Source organism: Schistocerca piceifrons, chromosome 3, assembly GCF_021461385.2.
Source record: "Schistocerca piceifrons isolate TAMUIC-IGC-003096 chromosome 3, iqSchPice1.1, whole genome shotgun sequence".
NCBI classification, from domain to species: domain Eukaryota; kingdom Metazoa; phylum Arthropoda; class Insecta; order Orthoptera; family Acrididae; genus Schistocerca; species Schistocerca piceifrons.
In genome coordinates this window covers 244,638,092-244,661,005 of record NC_060140.1, presented here as the reverse complement: position 1 = coordinate 244,661,005, position 22,914 = coordinate 244,638,092, and positions in this window count along the sequence as shown.

Below are 22,914 nucleotides of genomic sequence, written 5' to 3'. Positions count from 1 at the left end.
TGAGTGCAAACGTAGACGCCACGTGTCCAGGGAGCATATGGTACTCCAGGGATCATTCATAGACACTTCCCTTCAAGAGCCAGCCAACCTAGAGACATTGTTGGCGAGAGCCACAGTGGCAGTCAGATTTTGAAAAGCGTTGCTTCTGAAATGAGTAGCACGTGAAGTCGTTTCTATCTCTCTGTGAAGTCTGACACATAATGAAGTGCTGCTTTACAGGAGAATACTTGAGTCGAATTTCAGTTCCTATCTTGTGAGCAGACAGAAATCTTGACTCCTGTTCTGTCTTGTGCTCTTGTGCTTAGTTAATTTCAGACCTGGGAGTTTTTAGACGGCATACTGCGTCCGCTGTGTAGTCAAAGAAATGAAGGTAAGCCACGTACATCATCTCCATAGCGGCCAACTCCCCAACGAGCAGATCATCGACACAGTACAACTGATACGCGCACGCTGATTTGGAGGGTAGGGAAACACTCACAGTAACTGTGGTGAGTTCCATTTGCTTGTCCACTGAGCTTCTCCTGAAAGTGCCAGTCTGGGTGTAGGTCTTCTGTTTCTCACTGCTAATCAGTACCAGCCACCAGTACAAATGTCTAATGAAGCGAAGGGAGGCCGTAATGTAAAGAAAGTCAAACATATGTTCTGTCAATCTCGAAATTACATTTAGCGTAGAATCCGACATTATGTACTTCATATTTACACTTTGTTTTGCACTGTACATCGTTTTTGCACTTTGCTCTTTTTTGGTGGCAGGCGTGGCCGGGGGTTGGGGTGGGAGTGGGGGTGGGGATGGGGGTGTGGGTGGGGAATAAGTAATTTACGCATACAGGTTGTGATTCAATCTAGTACCATTTCTATAGCAATGATTGGTTTGATGTAGTAAACTGAAGTACAACCAAGATATGATATTTCGTTCTGTGGGAATCCCTAGGAGTAGACTGTCAATGCAGTTCGTTTTAATCATTTGTATGCATGAGAATACCATTGCGGAGGCGACAATAGCCTAACCACACGTACACACGCTATTTTTCACAAGCATCACAGCAAATTTTTCCTTTGTGGCGGTGTGGAGTGGCATCGTTGATTTTCTCGGCCCCAGACAATCGTTTTGAATGCAGTGTCCCTCTGTGGCCTTGAGAGGACGTGCGGCGCGGACACATGATTGCCGAGAGCGCAGCCGCGGCCGATCTGTTGGCAAGGATGGCCGCTGCACGGAGACAAACGGGCGAGTTATCGGCAGTGCCTTGAGCGAGTGCAGCGGGAATCTCGTGTACTTCGGTACTGTCAGCTGGGCGTTATTACGGTCTGCATGGGACGTGGGCACTGTGCGGGCACAAAAGCCTGGTGGAGCGGATCGTTTCTCTTCAGACCCGGACGGATGTGCGTCCCAGCTAAGACAAGGAAAGGGGCTTCTGCGTATCGAAGGGGGCACTAGGGGATTTCTTTTGTAGCTGACGGTTGCATGCTGGTGGTTTTATGGCTGATAAAATGTACTGTGTGGTATAGAAGTGGCGCACTGGGTGTATTTGCTATTGCAGACATCACGAAAATAGACGCCTCCAGATCGTGTTACCGTTTCACAACATTGCCAGCTAGCGATAATTTAAAATGATAGTAAAAATTTCAAAAAAATATTAGATTTCTATTTTTAGTTTGAAATATTATGGAGTGCTTCCCAAAAGAAACTTCTTTGTAAAAAATGGCTCTGAGCACTATGGGACTTAACTTCTGAGGTCATCAGTCCCCTAGAACTTAGAACTACTTAAACCTAACTAACCTAAGGACATCACACACATCCATGCCCGAGGCAGGATTCGAACGTGCGACCGTAGCAGTCCCACGGTTCTGGACAGCAGCGCCTAGAACCGCACGGCCACTCTGGCCGGCAAATTTCTTTGTAGATGCAACGAAAAAAAATAAATAAATAAATAAAAAATAATAGCTGATATCACAAAAATCGTGAATAATTCTTTTTTTTTTTTTTACCTCAGCCTGTGAAACAAATCAGAACCACTGACGTATTTGGACTGGAAATAATATACGAACATTCCCAAAGTATACAGCTGCATGTTATCCATATTTTATAGTGAATACATGAAAGTTTTCCGTGATAAAAAAAATAAAATTACCGTAAGAGGTTCGAAAATGTTCCGACTGTGTAACGAAAAAAGGGGTCGTTGATGAATCTGCGTTATATTGGACCATGTAGAAACTTCTAGCGATAAAATTTTTAAGAAAACTATGAAACTAATTTTGGTAACATTTGAGACAATATGACTGCACAATGTCACGTATGAACGCATTTTATTTACGACAGATACCGCACGCAACCGAGTGCGAGGACTTGTCTGCCGCTGGCAGGAATTTATTTCTTATGGCTCGCCTTAATACAACCTAAAATATTCCTTACCTTCAGAAAATCACTTATTTGCATCTCTTACTGGCCCTTCGTCATTACGTCCAGCACTCACATCAACGATATACGCTACACAAAAGTAACTGTAGATACTTTAAAGCCAATATTTCCGTTGAAGTAGAGCAAAATATACTTTATCTGTGGTTTTGTGAAACTCAAGTTTTATCGAAGTATACGACAAGACTATTGTCCTCAGCAAGGAGTAAGTGCATTTTACACTTGATGCTGCAATGTCTCTGCGTTACAATTAAAAAATTTTGTCCATCATTACACTCCCTGAATCAAAAACCAAGTGAGTGGACAAGAAAAAGGACGGATATCTTTGAGACAAAATAATTAATTTTTTCAGAGAGTTTTTCCTGTATTTTTCTTGCCTTTGGATACTCTCCCTTCTCGTTGTATCGAAGTACAGTACTATATATTTACTTTTTGTAAAAATCTTCAAATTCCGTAATTTCCGTTTTCATTTATATCTCTCCTTTGGAGAATAAAAAAAGGTGCTCACATACGTGGATTCTTCCGATGTTACTGCACTGTTAGTACGAGATAGGGTCGATTCGGAAATACGACTAGGTTTTGTTGTTATTTTATGAAATCGAGCAAAATTTATGTTATTCCTGGGTTCTTCACTGTTGGTCAGATCAGCGAAAAATCTCCAGTACGTTCGACAAGACAATATTAGATTGTTTTCGAATGTCTTTTCGCCCTTTACACACATCGATCGGATCAGTACCACACGTAGGCCCTTGCTACTGCGTTTCGCTTGCTACCAAATTAAGTCAATGCTCCGCTCCAAGAAAGACTGATACCACACGTACACACTCGCTATCGTACGGAAACACAGATAATTCAGCTGGCGCTGAACTACTGCTGTGCTACCAGTGTACATGTAGGAACAAAGCTGTGAGGCGTGCTAATCACAAATCACTGGCGAACTGCTCGGAACTGGTGTGACCTTAAGGTGTCAAGTTTCGTGATGGCCACTCTAGGGACAACATTCAGTACGAAAGTCTGTGATTGTCATGTGATACGTTGTATTTGTTGATTGACGCCTCAGTAGAGTATGGGAGTGTGCGCTGTGAGCAAGAGCAGTACAATTAAATGTCTTAATCCTAAAGTGTTAATTTAATATACGATCTGAGCTTGAATCAATTGCTGACACAATTCTTCTAAGAAATCATCTCGTTACTTGTTCTATGTCAGTGATCCGTTGCTTGCGTTATTGTATAGATGTAGTTTGGTAGAGAGCTGTATTAGCTTGCTATCTGGTGGCAATAGCAGCTGTAGTAGTTGGTTCATAAAATGGCGCTAAGCACTATGGGACTTAACATCTGAGGTCATCAGTCCCCTAGACTTAGAACTACTTAAACCTAACCAAGCAACCAAAATCACATTCATCCATGCCCAAGGCAGGATTCGAACCTACGACCGTAGCAGCAGCGCGGTTCCAGACTGAAGCGCCTAGAACCGCTTGGCCACAGAGGCCGGCAGCTGTAGTAGCAGCAGACATATACGTAGCTCTTTGCTGTGATACTAGTTAACTCTAAAAGATGTTAGATGTTTTGCCAACTTATGTTTTGCTGCTGAAGTTGTCCCAGATATGATGACTGGCTATGACTGAGAGCCAAGCCCTGTACACTGATCAACAGAACATTATGACCACTTACCTAAGAGTGCGTATGTCCACCCTTGGTAAGGATAACAGCGGCGACGGGTCGTGGCATAGAAGCAGTGAGGCCTTGCTAGGGCGCTGGGAGGAGTTGGTACAACAACTGAACACACAAGTCACGTACATCCGGCAAATTGCGGATAGGGGGGTGATGTGCTCAGACGCCACGTTCAGTCACAGCGCAGGTGTGTTCGATCATGTTCAGATCTGGTGAGTTGGAGGGCCAGCGCATAAACTGCAACATGCCACTGTTTTCCTCGGACCACTCTATCACACTCCTGACCTTATGACATGACGCATTATCTTGTTGAAAAACTGCCACTGTCGTCAGGCAACATGATCGTCATGAAGGTGCGTACGTGGTCTGTAACCAGTGAACGATAATTCATGGCCATCGTGGGGCATTGAACCAGGTCCACTGAACCCATGGATGCTGCCCAGAGCATAATGGAGCCGCCGCCAGCTAATCTCCGTCCCGCCTTTCAGGTGTCAAGGAGCTGTTCCCCTCGAAGTTGACGGATTCGCGCCCTTTCATTGGCATGGTGCAGACGGTATCGGGATTCATCAGACCATGTAACATTCTGCCTCTGCACCAACGTCCAGTACTGATGGTCACGTGCCCATTTCAATTATAGTTGCCGATGACATGGTGTTAGCATTGGCACACTCATGGTCGTCGGCTACGGAGACCCTCCGTTAGGACTGTTTGGTGCACTGTGTGTTCAGACACAATTGTATTCTGCTCATCATTAAAGCCTGATGTTACTTCCGTCACAGTTGGCCGCCTGTCCTGTTTCACCAGTCTACCCACTCTACGACCTCCGACTTCTGCTATGAGAGGTGACCGCCCAACCCCACGACGTCTGGACGTGGCTACACCTTGGCTTCGCCACTTGTTGAAGACACTCACCACAGCAGTCCTCGAACACTCGGCAAGTCGTGCAGTTAAAACCACGTGCCGAGCCCCCAAGCCATCACAATCTGCCCTCGGTCAAATTCAGATAACTCACGCGCCTTCCCCATTCCACACGCAGACAGCATGCTCACTGATTCTACATGCACCATGCATGTGTCTGGCTAGCAGTCATTCTTCGCCAGGTGACGCTGTAATCGTCTGTACGGGTTTACATCGATAGTAGGTCGGTGGTCATAACGTGCTGGCTGATCAGTCTAAATTGTTAATGTTGTTACGCAGTTATGTACATTAGGACAAAGATTTGATTTTATTCTTTTTTAATGGAAGACATTGGTGTATTGACTGTGTGGAGGTAGTGTTAATGTATTTACAGGCTATAGAAATATTTTGAAAATTCTGTTTAATTTACCAAGAGCACTTCAGGTTGTGTTTACTTTTTCTCCGTATCCGAATCATTGACTTCATCTGCTCTGAACGTCAAAATTCAAATGGCTCTGAGCACTATGGGACTTAACGTCTTAGGTCATCAGTCCCCTAGAACTTAGAACTACTTAAACCTAACTAACCTAAGGACATCACATACATCCATGCCCGAGGCAGGATTCGAACCTGCGACCGTAGCAGTCCCACAGTTCTGGACTACAGCGCCTAGAACCGCGCGGCCACCGCGGCCGGCATCAAAATTCGTCAGCTGATTCCATGAGTTCGTTATTAATTTCTGCTATTTTCTACTCAGTGTCTGTTATACCGGTACGTTGCTGTAATCTTATTATAATTGCTTCTGTGGCATCTCATCAAACTTACTTTGCTACATTCTTCCACATTTTGTTGAAGCAACAGAAGTACAGTTCAGTTTCACGCTTCGTAAGGACAGTTGAAGGCTCTCAGAACTCCGTCTTGGACTACTGACAATTATTGTGAGATGTGGAATTTTTTGTGATATGCAGCCGACTTATCTGACTTCTTTTTCAACCCTGAATATCCCACAGTTTTAAGAAAGCGTAATGAAAGCTATTGCATTGATCTATTCCTGGTTTAGTTTGGGAGCGAATGTCTTCCTTCTCTGGAGCTGCCAGTACAGAATTTGATGAAACCGGGTGAATAGCTTCCTCAAAAATCCACGAATCCTTGAAAAAGTGATAATCTGAACTAAATGCTCCACTCTATGCTTTCACTCGTGGCTTCCAAATATTCTATGTGGTGATACTCTAGGGAAGCTTGATTTTATTGTCATTTTTCTTGATTAAAATCCAACATTTGGCTCCTCCGCAGTTGATAATGTTTTGTATATTATGGAAATCAGGATGATTGATGTATAGCTTTCTTGAGTTTTGTATCCTTTCTTTTAAAATAAAATAATTACAGCACTATTCCATTTTGTGAACATAGACTTCATCTGCAGACATTCTGCATACAATTTTGTACTCCTTTTTGTATTACTTTCCCTTCAACTTTAATCGCTTTGCGGTAACTCCCCTTCATACCTCGAATTGCTTTATATACCTCTATTGGCATTACGTCCAGAATGCGATTATTTTCGTTATTCGGTATTTTTTCCTGAATAATTTTTTGAGCTATACAGATATTTTAAAGGAATCTTCGAATGCATGCACCACTTTCTCTCGTTTGTTAGTTACTATACCAACTGCTTTCTTAACTGCTGAAATGGCTGTCTAGCAGGCATACATTTCTGATCAGTCCTCTTTAAATCTTTATGATTATGTTTCTCTTATCGTAATGTCATTGAATCACCTCATATTTTGAACATATTTTGAACATATAATTTCAAAGTAGTAGAGACCGCCAGGAATAACCGAGACACATGAGATCTGCACAACGCGTGACATGACGCTCGACATCGTATCCAGAAAGACGCATGTCACTCACATCCTACACTAAAAGCAAAGCCTTTTTGACGTGTTCATCTTCTTCTGTCTCGGTCTCGACTTTCTTCCGATAAGTTTTCCTTCAAAAACTTTCTTCACAAATCCAGTATGCTGAAATAGCTATCTAATTAATATAATTTTATTTTCAGTAAGGTATTAACTAATGATTTTTAAGTTGTTTTTGTACTTGGTCATTGCATTTTCTTTCAATCTATCATGACCCATTTTGTTTACTTTTCTCCGCACTCCATCACTATCACTCCAAATTTTTTCTCCTTTCCTCTTTACCAACAGCCTATCCTTTACAGTCATTGTTTAAAACAATCCTGATAGACTTTTTGACAAATATATTCTTTTCTTCAGTTTTAAGATGATTGTTTGTTAGTGAATTACTTTAATATCTGAAGTATTAATTTAGACATTGCGATGGTTCTTATAATGTCCAGCAGACTTCTATGATCATAAATTACTGTACTATTCAAGTGTAGAATTCCTCAAATTACGTGAGAGTTGTAATTCCTATCTTAATTTTTTTGTTAAAATTCAGTGCATCAATCTTAATTTTAAGCATTTAATTCATTTCCTTGTCTGAATCTGCAATCATTACTACATTAGCTGTAAGTAAAATGCAGTGTATTAATTTCAGAAATATATTTTATTCTTTTAGTATGATTTTTCTGTGTCTAGAAAAGGAGATTAAAGAATTAAAGACAGGGGAGCAGCCTCTTTTAATTCTGGACCCTTTATTAACGCTATGGACATAAAATTCTGAACTGTGGTTTTTGCATGGTTTGATAAGCATCCTTTTAGTTCTCTATTCTATTTCAGTTTACTTCTCCAAACACTATCAGCGACCAATTCGATCCGAAACCTTTTCTGTGTCATTGAATGTTGCCAATTTTTTACCTAATAATCTCAGTTCTTGTTTCCAAAATAATTCCTTGTGAAATTATGATTTTTCTTGTTCCTTTTCCTGTCCTAAATCCAAACTGAACTTCCTCAAGTGCTGGTTAATGAATATTTTAATTTTTAAAAGCATTTAACATAATTTTTGAAGATACTAACTCTATAACTTGATTATTTGCTGGCTTTTTTCAAATGTATTACAATTGTTTCGAATATTGTAAATTCCAAACTCCTAACTCACACATGTAATTTCATGTACATTGTTTTCGCCTCATCTCTGAAGTTATTTAATAACCCAGCATGACTATTGTTTGTTTCTGCAGTCTTCTTCTTGCTAAAGTTATTTAAAACATTATTTAATTTTTCTCCACATGTCCTGCGCCAGTGTAATCTGAAATGTATCTGATATCTAATACAGAATCATATCTAACATGAAGGCAAACTAGACAGCCTTCTTTAGCACGGAAATTCAGGAAAGGGTAAATTTTAGGGAATCATTTAGAAAATTGCAAGAAGTTACTTGACCTGGTAAGTGAAATTGTAATATTCTAAATTTGAGAATGAATTTCCTGAGACTTTCACATAAACCTTACGTCATAATTTTGAGGCTGTTAATTTGCTTTGTCCTCCTGTTCCTCGTTGTGTATAATTAAATGCCACGAATTGTACGTATACAAACTGCTGATGTAATAATTATGCTATTTATCTAATCTGCTTTATGTTACAACGTGTATGATCTTTTGGTGGAAATAATTAGGCTGACTGATTAACAGTAGAGGGTACACATCTTTCTTGCTGTCATTAAATTCGGTATTGCTTATGTCACCCATTGTCTCCTTACTTTTCTGTTCTTTGGGCGCATGGCCTGCTACTGCGCTGACGTTAAGGCTGGCAGGAAAGACCTGTTCTGCACTCTTAGAGGAAGTATTAGATGCTTTTGGCTGAGTTAAGGTTCAGTTTTTTATTATTGTGGGTAAACTGTTCTTCTGTGAATTTCTCAATTAATTTACATCTAAAAGTCTGTATTAGGAAAAAAAGCGCTGTTTACAAAAAAAATGTAACATGGCAGGCAGATCCCAAGAAAGCAGATTTAAACTGAGCGCTCTAGCAGAAATGGACCTGAAAGAGTAGGCGGGTGATGGAGACAAAGGGGCACATGAAAGGGCGCAGGTAACGAAGGGTTGGGGGGGGGGGGGGGGGGGGGGAAGGGGGAGAGAAAGTGGCATGACTAGGTGAAAACGAAAAGCTACAGGCGCATAACTAGGAGACTTTGACACAGAGAAACTGCAGATAGGTGTTAATTTTTCACTCCAGGGGTGTGAGGTTCTCAAAAAACAAGTGCTTCAGTTTGTTTTTAAGTGCAACAGGTCATAGAATGATGCACGGAATGTGGGGCAGCTTTTTCTGGAGGTGGACCACAGCAATAGAGAAGGAAATTCTAATATTTTTGTTTTATGACTGTTCACAGTTAGGATGTTAGGTGAGACCCTGCGTTAAAATTAGGGTGTGATCAGTGATGCGAGGCTCTGTGCTGCATGTTCTTTGAACAGAGGAAGTGGACATACAGGATGTAATGTGTATAAAAGCAGATATTCTGATTGGTCGCTGAGGACATCATTTTCAGACTAATAATTATGTCTACTACAAGTCATACGCTTTTGTATCAGTTTGTACCTCCAAGTGCATATAGCAAGAGCAAGCCATTCTCCAGTGCAGCAGGTCAGGTACTGACGTGTGGTCGCACGAACGCATAACAGCTATCATAGACAGACAGGTGTAGTCTGCTCAGATGACTGTTCAAAGCAGAGAAAACACAACTAACACATTGATGTGTGTACATATTGATGTACCACATGTAAAAATATCTACACCTACACCTGTCACAACTAGTAACATATAGTAGTTACATTACTTGCCCGATGACATTCACTGCAGCACTGACGTAGTCAAAGGAATGTTCCAGATGTAAAGTTCTCAATCATTCATGGTTAGCTCTAACTGTCTAGAGTTGTCACTATTGGTGAAATGTTGAATTACATATTTACAAAGGAGGTTCGAAGAACGAGTCATTGCAGAACAGAACGTTTCACGTACATCGTGTGGAAATACGTTCCAAAACTTCTGGAGAGCAAACAGACATGCGGATGTGTGCACCATTTCACGGAGTATTAGCGAAGCTACGAACTTCAAACTATTTTAGGAAATTTGTCACAATGTGGGAGGAGCTATAATTAATCATCGACTGAAATGGGCATGTGACCATAGGTACAGGACTTTACCATAGTGGCAGAGCGTTACATGATCTGATGAATGCTGATAACTTCTTCACAATGCCAATAGGAGGGTGTGAATCAGTCGTGTTCCAGGGAAACAGCTCCTTGCGATACGGAGGCAAGCTAGCGGTGGCTCTATTGTGCTCTGGAGAACATTCACGTGGGAATCCATGGGTCCAGGGAAGTTCGTGCACAATGAGGGCCAAGGAGTATTATTCACTGGTTGCAGACCAGTTAGACAGCTTCATGACGATCATATTTTCGGACGACATTGGCAGTAGGAGGGGCAAGGCCAGCGTCAGCACACATTGTGGGTTTTCTACATCAGGGGCAAGTATACATTCAAAGGCAAACCTACTGTTCTCCGCCGGGCGTTGTGTCCGAGCGGTTCTAGGCGCTGCAGTCCGGAACCGCGCTGCTACTACGGTTGCAGGTTCGAATCCTACCTTGGGCATGGATGTGTGTAATGTCCTTGGGTTAGTTAGGTTTAATTAGTGCTAAGTCGACGGGACTGATGACCTCAGATGTTAAGTCCTATAGTGCTTGGAGCCATTTTTATTGTTCTCTTTTGATTGACAAGTCCTTAACCTAATGCTCTGCTAAGAGGATTATGACTGCCTGGGGATAATCCGTCCTTTTGAGTGACAGGTCCTTAACGTATTATTCAGTTAAGTGGTTTTCAGTGAAGTGGTTTCCCTCCCCGTCCCTCCCCCTTCCCTGCCCCTATTGGAACTCCTGTCGCTGCTGCAAGCACACTTTTAATATCAGTTTGATTGACTAATCAGTTAATTCAATCAATTAATTAATTACTTCCCCAGCCCTCCCCCTCCCCTACAGAAAATCGGTGGGAAAAGACTCTACTGATTGGCGGGAAATCGATGGCAGTGTATGGAATTTTGTTTAAACAGTTTCAGATAGACAAGGCAATGTGTGGAATATTGTTTATTTAAACAATTTATGGGATACAAGGCGGTGTATGAAATACAATTTATTTATTTATTTGAAGAATTTGGCGGAAGATTAATTGAAGTATGTAGAATAGTGTTTAAACAATCTAGACAATATGTGAAATATTGTTTATTTAAACAGTTTGTGGGTTACAAACCAGTGTTTTGAATATAGTTTGTTCATTTATTTAAAGAATTTGTCAAGGAATTGACTGTAGTGTATGGAATACTGTTTATTTAAACAATTTACAAGGTGGTGTATGGATATAGTTTATTTAAATAATTTGTCAGGAAATCGACTGCAATGTGTAGAATATCTAAACAACTGCTCCGCTTTTCCATTCCTCTCATGTGAGGAAATACGTAATTGCAATGTTACAGATCGGTAAACATAGCTGAAAAACTTTCTCATGTCTCGCCACGCGTGCAGGCTGGGGTGCGCCGGAGGGACTTGGAGGCAAAAGCGGGCTCGCAGCACCACTGTCGGCTGTTGGCTGCCCCCACAGCTCCTTGATTTACCACGCTAGTCCCCAGGAACAAAAGCACACTTCCTGCTGGCATCCCCTGCCATCTCAAGTGGTCTGTATGCATGAACCAACCTGCCAGAAACCGGCGCATGCCAGAGACGCTTTCCTTCCAACACAAATACCTGACAGGGAATTGATCCAGAGATACTGCTGAAGTTAAAAATTAATTCCCAATCACATGATCGTGATAAGAGGATATAAGGTAGACACGGTAGCTATTTCACACACACAAATTGATGATGTCACAACGCTAGTAGCACAGTCACCAGAAATAAACTTTAAAAAAGATCAGGACTAAATGTTATACACAAAGAGAGAGAGAGAGAGAGAGAGACACAGAAAGAGAGCTGTAATCTGCTTGGCGGTTGACTTAGGAACTAGCATATGACGCTTAAACCATTACACTCCTTCATTCAGCCATGGACTCTAAACTGTCCCCAGGCTTCCTGCGCACTTTCTTGTGGTACACGTCACGAACTGCTTCAGGGGTTATTAAATCACTGGTGGAACTCGCGCAAGTGGGTAGTCTCTATGGAACTGGCACCAGCTAGCATCTTTTCGCCTGTGGTGTTTTTGCCCTGGTTGCGTCTTGTTCGGACGACATAGCACCGACAACTAACAAAAACACTGAAATCTCAAGATTTTGAGATAACAAAAATACCCACAGAAATAGTGTCTACAAACGTACAATTTTAACAATAAACGTATGATGTAGCGTAAAGTACATACCTTTCATTCCACATTCAATAGTATTTTTATATAAATGTGACCACATAAGCGAGAGAAATGAATGCCACAAACCAGAGAGCACAGAGGAGCACGTTTATTTTTGCTCTATGTCTGGGTTGCGACTGACTTCGCAGAAGGAGGCGTGAGCGTAGATTAAGATTCTGGTTCGCGAAGGTCAACCTTGAAGATTAACACATTTGAAAGGATTTTAAAGTAACATGGTGATTTTAGAGCGGTTTTAGGGTGTAAATACTCCTACGGGGACGGTCATTGATTCTCCGCGAGCATTCAAACAGGATGTGGTGCACCTTCCTGACTCACAAATTAGCTCACAGACGGTTATGATGCACGAGCAGGACACATGTGCGCCTGTAACAGCCACGTGATATGTCTGGCTATTAATCAACCCACCTCGTCACGTCACGGTGACTAGTGGAGTTGCTGCGATGAGATCAGAACATTGAACTATCCGTGATCGCTGCTGATTCCTTCACCCAAAGTTTGCTAATTACATTACTGCACTGCTAATAGCAACATTAACATTTAAATCACTTCTCTCTTTCACTATCTCTCTCTCTCTCTTTCTCTCTCGGCAATAACATAATACGTCACAAGATACTGGGCGCAGACAGGCAGGGCTTTCTAGTGGAAGGACTCCTTGTTGACGGAAGTAGTTGGTAGTTTTACATTGAGCTCTTTCCATCTTGTTCTTCAGCGGGACTTCCTTGGTGAAACGACAGATCGTCTGTCACGAGCGGTAGGAGTTTTGAGCATCGATATAAGTACTTCATTCCGGACTTTCTCCGGATGAAGAAGTTGCGGCAGTTCCGTTCAGGAGCTAGCGCAACGGCAGATGAGAGGAAAAAGCATATCGTAGTTACCACAATTACGTCCAAATACTCAATGAGAACCGTGAAACTCGCAACTGTGAAACTATCTGCCTGGGCTCTCACCACAGAGACAGGAACCAATAACAACACCGCTATTACAGGAACAATGGTCAGCAAAGGCAAAATGATAACCAAGAAAGTTATGCGACTGTTCGTGTAATACAAGGCGAACACACACAAAAGAGCTATGGTTAAAACTGAATCACATCATAAATCGTTTTCTAGATAAATAAATGATAGTGAAATGATATTCCTGAAATACGATGCTTCAAAGTTTCGTTTGGCACAGGCGCTAGCAGAGATTACAACACTTTTTCGTCAAGTGAGAACGTAGAAAATTCGTGGGGGAAACTTAATATGACTTGTGTATACGTGTGAAGGTTTCTGCGTCAGACATCCAAGGATCATACCGGCAAAATGAACAACACAAAATCCTACCAAGCTCAGGTTTTCGTAAAGACAACCAACGAGTTCAAATATTCAACGCATTGTCTTGCAGATCATGCTAGTGTTAGCCAGAAAGAAAACCTATTCGCACATAAACATGCTGAGGTAGCAATGTTTAACTACCGCACACAATCACATATGAAGGCTACTGAAATAAGCAATTACAGTACTGAAGAGCAATTGATAAGGGGATCTTATGTACTGGCCCCTCTTCGATTTTCTCCACACGTAGTAGCATTTTAAGGTCAATTAAAGGACTCAGTACGACGCTGTGCTCAAAAAACCCCTGTAAAAATCGCTTTTTAAAATTGTAACATTTCCGAGCGCTGTAAAGGACGTATTCTATCCCAAGGGAGTGTTGTTGGACCGTTACTTTTCGCAATACATATAAATGTCCTAGCACAAGGGTTCCCAAACTTTTCCTCTGACGAAAAACTTTGAGAATTCTGGTACTTCTGTGCAATACATTGTTTGTTTTGATTCTTAATAAAATTTAAAAAACCGAGAGAAACTTGTTTTATCAATGATGGCTTCAATTTTAAATTATAGCTAATAACACAGAAATCATAACGAAAGTATAAAAATAATTATTCTCCTAAAAATGTAAAAGGAAACCGCCATATTACTAATAGTTTTTCGAGCACTCGTATTCACTTCTCGCAGAACGCCGGTTTATCGCAGAACAGTTTGTAAAACTCTGACCTAGTGGCTAATGTCGCAAGTTCTACTCGGCTTTTCGCGGGTGATTTGAATTCATGCAGAGAATTCTCAACTCTAGAAAACTGTATGATTCTCTGGATAAAAAAACCGTAATGTACAGCACATAAAAAGGTGGAAATACCAATTACTGTATGATTACAGGACTGCAGAACAATCACTGGAAACAGTTACTTCTATAAAATATCTAGCAGTATGCGTATGGAGTGATGTAAAGTGGAGCGACCATATAAAACCAACCGCACGAAAGGCAGATACCAGACTGAGATTCAACTGAAGAATCGTCAGAAAATGTAATCTGTTAACACAGGAGAAGACTTACAAAATCCTCTGTCGACCAGTACTACAGTATGCCCGTCAGTATGGGATCCGTATCAGGAAAGATTGATGGTGGTAATAGAGAACATCTGGAGAACAGCAGCACCTTCCGTTACAGGCTCATTTAGTTAGCACGAAAGCATCACGGAGACGATAAACCAACTCCAGAAGCAGACGCTGCATGGGAGGCGGTCTACATCACTGTGTGATTTGCTTCCAGGTATATCTCGCGAAAAGACTATAACGGTAAAATCAGACGGACGCTTACTAGCAATCGTTCTTCCAGCGAATCATTTGCGACTGGAACAGGAAAAGGAGATGCAAGAGTGTTACACAAAGTACCCTCTGGCACACGCCGTAACGTGGATTGCGGAACGTGGATGTAGATGTAGAAAAGGTGAGTATTCGCAGTAGATTAATATTCGGTACAATACGTCAAACATCAAACAAAAAATAAATTACTCCCTTATTTCTAGCATTGTTCATGTAATTCTTCAGACTTTGCGGGTAATCTGTTGACATCTTGAGCACTCCTGTAGTCTGCCGAATATCAGTGTCGTTCTTGGACGATATTTCGAGAACCAGACTCGTTATCTTCATCGTATGGTACATGATGAAGCACATAGCACATGATTAAGAGAATGAATCAAGTGTCGAAATATCGTGCAACAACGACGTTGATATCCGGCAGAATACTCGACGCCAGTACTATTAATGCATAAATACTTTTTTCAGGTAACACAAAGGTGGTCTCATTTTCATATTATATTTTTTTCGTAGATCTTATAATTAAAAACAAAAAAATATTTCATTTAAATTGGTTCAAATGGCTCTGAGCACTATAGGACTTAACATCTGAGGTCATCAGTCCCCTAGAACTTAGAACTACTTAAACCTAACTAACCTAAGGACATCACACATATCCATGCCCGAGGCAGGATTCGAACCTGCGATCGTAGCGGACACGCGGTTCCAAACTGAAGCGCTTAGAACCGCACGGCCACACCGGCCGGCATTTCATTTAAAAATTATGATTCGATATTTGTAAATTAAAATTTTCCTTTATTATAAATATAGAATTTAAGTAAAAGTAAAAGAAAGGTGGCTATTAACGCAGTTTCAACCCTTGGCTTCAGGATTACTACGCTCGAAGCTAACTACGAATATTTGTAGTGAATAGCGGTTTCCGACTAGTTTGAGAATTGCGTCGAAGAAATTTAAGAAATCGATGTCTCGGAACTGAGCTTAAAATCCTTTAAGTATAATAAAAAATCACTCGTGCGAAACGCATCTCCATTTATTCATACGAAATATCTTACAAATTGTAGATACAGATGACCAAAGAGATTGAGTCTCCCTAGGTTTCTGGAAGGCGTCCGTGACTGTAGCACATTCACGACAGACCAAAATATGGAGTCATACGAAGTCCCTTCACAGACATGTGACTGGATTGAAGAATTCTTAATTAGTAGAGCACAGTACGTTACAATGGACTGCTAATTTGCAGCAAAAACGAATGTAACATGGCGTGTGTTCCAAATAAGAGCAACTCGATCGCTATTGCTCTCACTACATGCACACGTTATGTCAAACAATGGCAGCAGCACCATCAGATTATTCAGTGGCGATGTTGTCATGTACAGAAGCGTATCGTTTTTGGAAGGCTGTAAGAAAATGCCTAAGGGATAGGACAAAATTTCCACTGGACGTAGTGAATGGCAGGTCTCTCTAAACAAGGATAAATACAAGATTCTCGCAATGTCCTCGTAACAAAGAGAGGTAACATGTTTGTGTCCCACCTCATAATTAGTGACGAATATCTTGAACCAATCACAATGTTTTTTTATTTAGGGGTAATAATAAGTTATGAAATGAGTCGAACACATTAAATCAATAGAACGGAAGGCGAGTGGAAGATTCTGTCTTGTCCGAAACCACACACAGTACGATATTACTACCATCTGTAGAGTTATGAAGCAGGGTTGGGAGCCCTTACTCATGAGATTTCATAGCAGACATCGAAAGAATCCGAAGACTTCGTGACACGTTAGTATAACCAGTACGAAAATATATGAGGCAGTCAAATTAATAAGAAACGGATGGTAAGAAAACAAGCAGCTACTTATTATTTCCAAAGTAATCACCGTAATTGTTAACATAAATCCGGGAGAGACGCCGCCAGCGGTATAGACGCCGCCAGCGGTATAGGCTGCGCACCCCTCGTTGTTCTGGCAAAAAAAAAAAAAAAAAAAAAAAAAAAGCGACCATGTGAGCTCGTATCAGAACTGCAGTTGCTCAGTGGACACCAGGCCGTAATGAAAGTGTTCACGTTTCGATCAAGTTTTCCATAAGCTTTGAGGGGATAACTGAGGTAAGTCTATAAAGATCCCTTCAAAAACTTCTCAGCGTCACGATTAGTTCTTAGTCTAAGCTAAATAATTAAATGTGTCCAAATATTTGAGTATTTCTATTTACAGTAACTACTGTCGGGCGTGTTTTGAATCTCGTACTGTCATCTTGGCTATCAAGGCCACAAATTTGTGAGGTGCGGCGCCTCTCCCCCGCAGAGTGGGATACATGCCGCAATAAAATCCGGTAAGTATGACGCACACTTTTTCGTTACGCATACTTGCGCACAAATCAAATAACTGTTTTAAACAAGTGAAAACATTTCTGTTTTTTTTCATATTTTCATTCAGTTGACTTAGCATGCGTTTTTACGATGTTCACACAGTCCTGAAGATCAGTGCACAATATTATACAGTATTCCAGAATTATTTGTTAACCAATTACTTAAAATTTATTCACCGGGTATTGACAAAATAATACACAATATTTGACCATGAAAACGTCTTTACGTAGGAGAGTTTTTAAGTCAAAAACTATATATAGGTTTTCCTGTTTTTAAGACAAAACCCATATATATATATATATATATATATATATATATATATATATATATATATATATATATATAGTAATATTTCCACGAGCTCTGGTGGGATAACTGAGATAAGTCTATAAATATTCCTTCAAAAGCATTTCAGAGTCACGATTAGTTCTTAGGGTATGCTATATAACCAAATATGTCCAAATGTTTAAGTAGTTGTTTTAACAGTAGGTACTGTTGCGCGTGTTTTTATTCTCGTACGCTCAGTGGCTATCACGGTTATGAATTTGTAAGGTGAGGCGCCTCCCCACTACGGATTGGGATACATGCCGCAATATACGTTTTGACTTAAAAACAGGAGAGTTTTGCGATTTCTTATGATGTGGTCTGTCACCCACAGTATAAGGGATAGACGCCGCTACGTACAGACGTTTTCGTGGTCAAATACTACTTTTAAATGTTACATTGAAAAAGCAAATAAATTTAGCTGGTGTGTTGTACAAAAAAAATTTTAGTAGATGTGCACCGTGGGATTCCACACATGTGATTTGGAAAATATGGGTCATCTCCCGGATTTATCCTGTCCCACTGCGAGACAAGACGGTTAACGCCTTCATGGGAAAAGGTTTACCGTTGCATGAGAAGCACGATTGCAACTAGGTGTCCAGCCGTTCGTCCGAATGAAATCGACGGTCTCAAATGTCTTTCTTCAGGACTCCAAAAATATGGAAATCACATGGGAAGGTGCCTGTACTGTATGGAGTATGTCTAAGGGCTTCCAAGCGAAAATTCTGCAGAGTACTGGAAACAACATTGGCAACCTATGGCCCCACCCACATTCTTCACACAGTCCCGATCTCTCCCCATATTTTTGGGAGAAAACATTCATGGCCGTCGATTTTATTCGTTCAAGGAGCTGCTCACCTGTATGCGATCATGGTACCGTGGGGAGCTACAACCGCTTTTCCATGAAGGTATTGATCGTGTCGTCTTACAGTGTGATAAATGTGTTAAGAGTTATTGTGAAAACTTTTGAAATAATAATCAATTTTTATACTTACTTTTTCCCATGTGCCTAGTTTTCATTTGAGTAACCCTTATAGTTGTTCGGGAAACTTAAATGGAGGTCTTCGAAATAAGGGCGACATCACTCCGACGAAACACCTTTGGTAAAATTTAGACTGTGCATCTGTTCTGCTGCCTTTATTCTATATCTCAAGCAGACGATTTTCTCCCTCACGCTGTGAGTAAGTGGAACACGGCACGAAGTCGCTGATATTGACGAGAAACACCGCCTGTTTAAAACGCACACTGTTTGTGGCGTAAACACACTGGCGAAAAAAAAAAACCTCAGACCCAGAAATTATTAATGTTGAGTAATGAAATTTCTGGAAGAGATTTGCCTAGGTAACATATTTAATTGACTAACACTGCAAGATCACAGGTTAATGTAAGCGCGAGATTAGCCATTGCAAATGTGCAATTCCGGTACATTAATTACCGGTGTAACTGGGAGAACGTTGAATGCAAGGATGCAAAGTGTTGGATGTCAGTTTGTGTGCTGAAGTTCCGTGCCTAGAGCACTTGGTCGGTCAGTACAGGGACTGTTAATGCTGTCTGTGGATGACGCTCGAGCTGTCGTCCGATGTTATACCATATGTGCTCGACTGGAGACAGATCGGTAACCGTAGAGCGTGTTAAGTTGCAAGAGAAGCATGTAGGCGAGAGTTAACCTGTTGGAAAACACTCCCTGTTGTCGATTGATGGCAGAACAACAGGTCGAATCACCAAACTGAGGAACAAATTTGCGGTTAGGATCTGCGGGATAGCCTCGAGGGTGTTCCTACTGTCATACGTAATGGCACCCCGGATTACAACCACAGGTGCGGATTCAGTGTGTCTAGTACACAGACAGGTTGGTTTCAGGCCCTTAACTGGCCTCCTTCAAACCAAAACACGGCCGTCCCTGGCACCAAGGGAGAACCAGTTAGCCGGCCGGAGTGGCCCAGCGGTTCTAGGCGCTACGGTCTGGAACCGCGTGACCGCTACGGTCGCAGGTTCGAATCCTGTCTCGGGCATGGATGTTTGTGATGTCCTTAGGTTAGTTAGGTTTAAGTAGTTCTAGGGGACTGATGACCTCAGAAGTTAAGTCCCATAGTGCTCAGAGCCATTTGAGAACAAGTTTTCCTCAGAAAACACAACAGATCTCCACCCCGCCCTCCAGTCAGCTCTCGCTTGACACCACTTAGCCGGCCGTTGTGGCCGAACGATTCTAGGCGCTTCAGTCCGGAATCGCGCTGTTCCTACGGTCGCAGGTTCGAATCCTGCCTCGGGCATGGATGTGTGTGATGTCGTTAGGTTTAAGTAGTTCTAAGTCTAGGGGACTGATGACCTCAGATGTTATGTCCCATAGTGCTAAGAGCCATTTGAACCATTTCTGTCACCACTGAAGTCCCAGATAGCAGTGATTTTGGGTCAGTGGAATACGCGCTACAGGGCGTCTGGCTCCGAGCTGTCCTTCAACTAACCGATTTGTAGCGGTTCGTCATGTCACTGTGATTCTAATCGCTACTCAGATTGCTGCTGCAGATGCAGTACGATGCGCCAGAGCCATTCGCCGGACTCGATGGTCTTCCCTCTCAGTATTCCCACGCGGCCGTCCGGAGGTCGGTCTTGTTGCGACTGCGCCTTCTCGTGAACACCGCTGCCAGCAATCATGTTCAGTGGTTACATTCCTGTCAAGTTTTTCTGTTATATCGCAGAAGAAACATCCAGCTTCTCGTAGCCCTATTACACGACCGCGTTCAAACTCAGTGACGTGCTGATAATGGCGACTTTGTCGCCTTAAAGGCATTCTTGACTAACATCAACTAATCACGTCAAATTTCAAATGTAAGTAATGCTCACGACCGTTAACAACGTGTATTTAACGCAGACCTGATCTGCGACCTCATACTGGCGCCATGAGTGCCAGTCTTACGCGAGTGGCGCTAAATTTGAATAGTCGTCGTCTTTCAGATGTAGAAACACGCCTACGAACTTTCTTTTATGTCGCACAACTCCTTGGTGTTGCGATCTTTTTTCAGTCTGTGTTGTAAGTTTAGTATGCCCACATCTCTTTTGATACTGAGTTATGACAGAGGAAGTTCTGTGTGGCAATAAATCAATGTAATTGTATAGTTCATAGCCAGCTCTTCATTCGTTTCATGGAACTGGATTGTTTTGCGATGTTTCTTCATATGCTTCGCTTATGACTACTTACATCAGGAAAAAACCTACTTAAGACTGTGGTGACGAAACCAACCTTCGAATAGATGACTGCATTACTAACTTTCCTTTTAATGGCAGTACAGTGCCGTGTCATGAAGGAGGAAGGGAGGAGCAACTGAAACATCTCTCGACCACAAATCAGCGTTTCACCGCAGTGTCATGACGGTCATTAGGCGCTCTAACCTCTGATTTTCTTGCTACGTACAGCAGGAGAGTCTGTCGGTGGTGGTGGGGAAAATGTTGCCCCCCCCCCCTCCAGCCCGTCCCGCCCCCCTCCCTCTGTCCAACACATCGACACACCTCTAGCACGCGGCGGCAGCACACAGAGAGAAGGGCCGTCGTAATTAACATGCAAATGTTAATTAAAGGGCACAATTACGGCGCGCCGTGGGCGGCGCAGCTGCCGGCAGGTTCCGCCCTCGCCCACCTCCCGGAATCCTCCAGCACGTTCCGATCTTTGCAGACGTTCTCTCCTTCCAAACCCCTTCCATGATCCATAAATCATCTCTGTCTCTACCGATGAAACCTGCACTAATGTCCCAATTACCCAATGGAGTTTCGCGGCTACATAACGACCACGGTAGTAGTCTCGTAAGTTACTGTCAGTATGCGAGAAGAGAAGATCTTTGTTTGTAGTGATGCTCCAAGCCACATACAGCCGAGTAATCACTATTCGTGTATGGGCTGTTCCAGTTCCAGCTCCAGCTGTTTCTAGGAACGAGCAACCGACATTTAATTACCTGCTTAAGGTGCCGAGTGTGCTACACTGTGCTCCACCTTCTGTTTTACCAGATGCTAAACCGTTCACACAGGAGCCTCATTATGTGGCTGGACGAACTGTGATGCAAGGCTTAGCCAGTGAGCGGTTGACCTGACAACATCAAGACGGCTACTTTCAAATTCTGAAGGTGGCAGGGGTAAAATACAGGGAGCGAAAGGCTATTTACAATTTGTACAGAAACCAGATGGCAGTTATAAGAGTGGAGGGGCATGAAAGGAAAGCAGTGGTGGGGAAAGGAGTGAGACAGAGTTGTAGCCTATCCCCGATGTTATTCAACCTGTATATTGAGCAAGCAGTAAATGAAACAAAAGAAAAATTCGGAGTAGGTATTAAAATCCATGGAGAAGAAATAAAAACTTTGAGGTTCGCCGATGACATTGTCTGTCAGAGACAGCAAAGGATCTGGAAGGGCAGTTGAACGGAATGGATAGTGTCTTAAAAGGAGGATATCAGATGAACATCAAAAAAAGCAAAACGAGGATAATGGAATGTAGTCGAACTAAGCCGGGTGAAGCTGAGGGAATTAGATTTCGAAATGAAACACTTAAAGTAGTAAAGGAGTTTTGCTATTGTGGGAGCAAAATAACTGATGATGGTCGAAGTAGAGAGGATATAAAATGTAGACTGGCAATGGCAAGGAAAGCGTTTCTGAAGAAGAGTAGTCTGTTAACAAACAAGTATAGATTTAAGTGTCGGGAAGTCGTTTCTGAAAGTACTTGTATGGAGTGTAGCCATATATGGAAGTGAAACACACACGATAAATAGTTTGGACAAGAAGAGAATAGAACCTTTCGAAATGTGGTGCTACAGAAGAATGCTGAAGATTAGATGGGTAGATCACATAACAACTGAGGCGGTATTGAATAGGATTGGGGAGAAGAAGAGTTTGTGGCACAACTTGACTAGATCGGTTGGTAGGACATGTTCTGAGGCATCAAGGGATCACCAATTTAGTACTGGAGGGCAGCGTGTAGGGTAAAAATCGTAGAGGAAGACCAAGAGATGAATACACAAAGCAGATTCACAAAGATGTAGGTTGCAGTAAGTACTGGGAGATGGAGAAGCTTGCACAGGATAGAGCAGCATGGAGAGCTGCATCAAACCAGTCTCAGGACTGAAGACCACAACAACAACAACAACTTATAATAAACGGTTGATTATTGCTGATGTGAATTTCAGTTAAATTCTACGTAGGCACAATCAGAATGCCAGTTACTCATGTCATTCTTAGCCAACACCATTGCGCAACAAGAGTGACCCACTTTCAGAACAGAGTCTACTGGGTAATTCAGTTGCTCCTACCAATGGGTTTCATACACCCGCAATACCTCC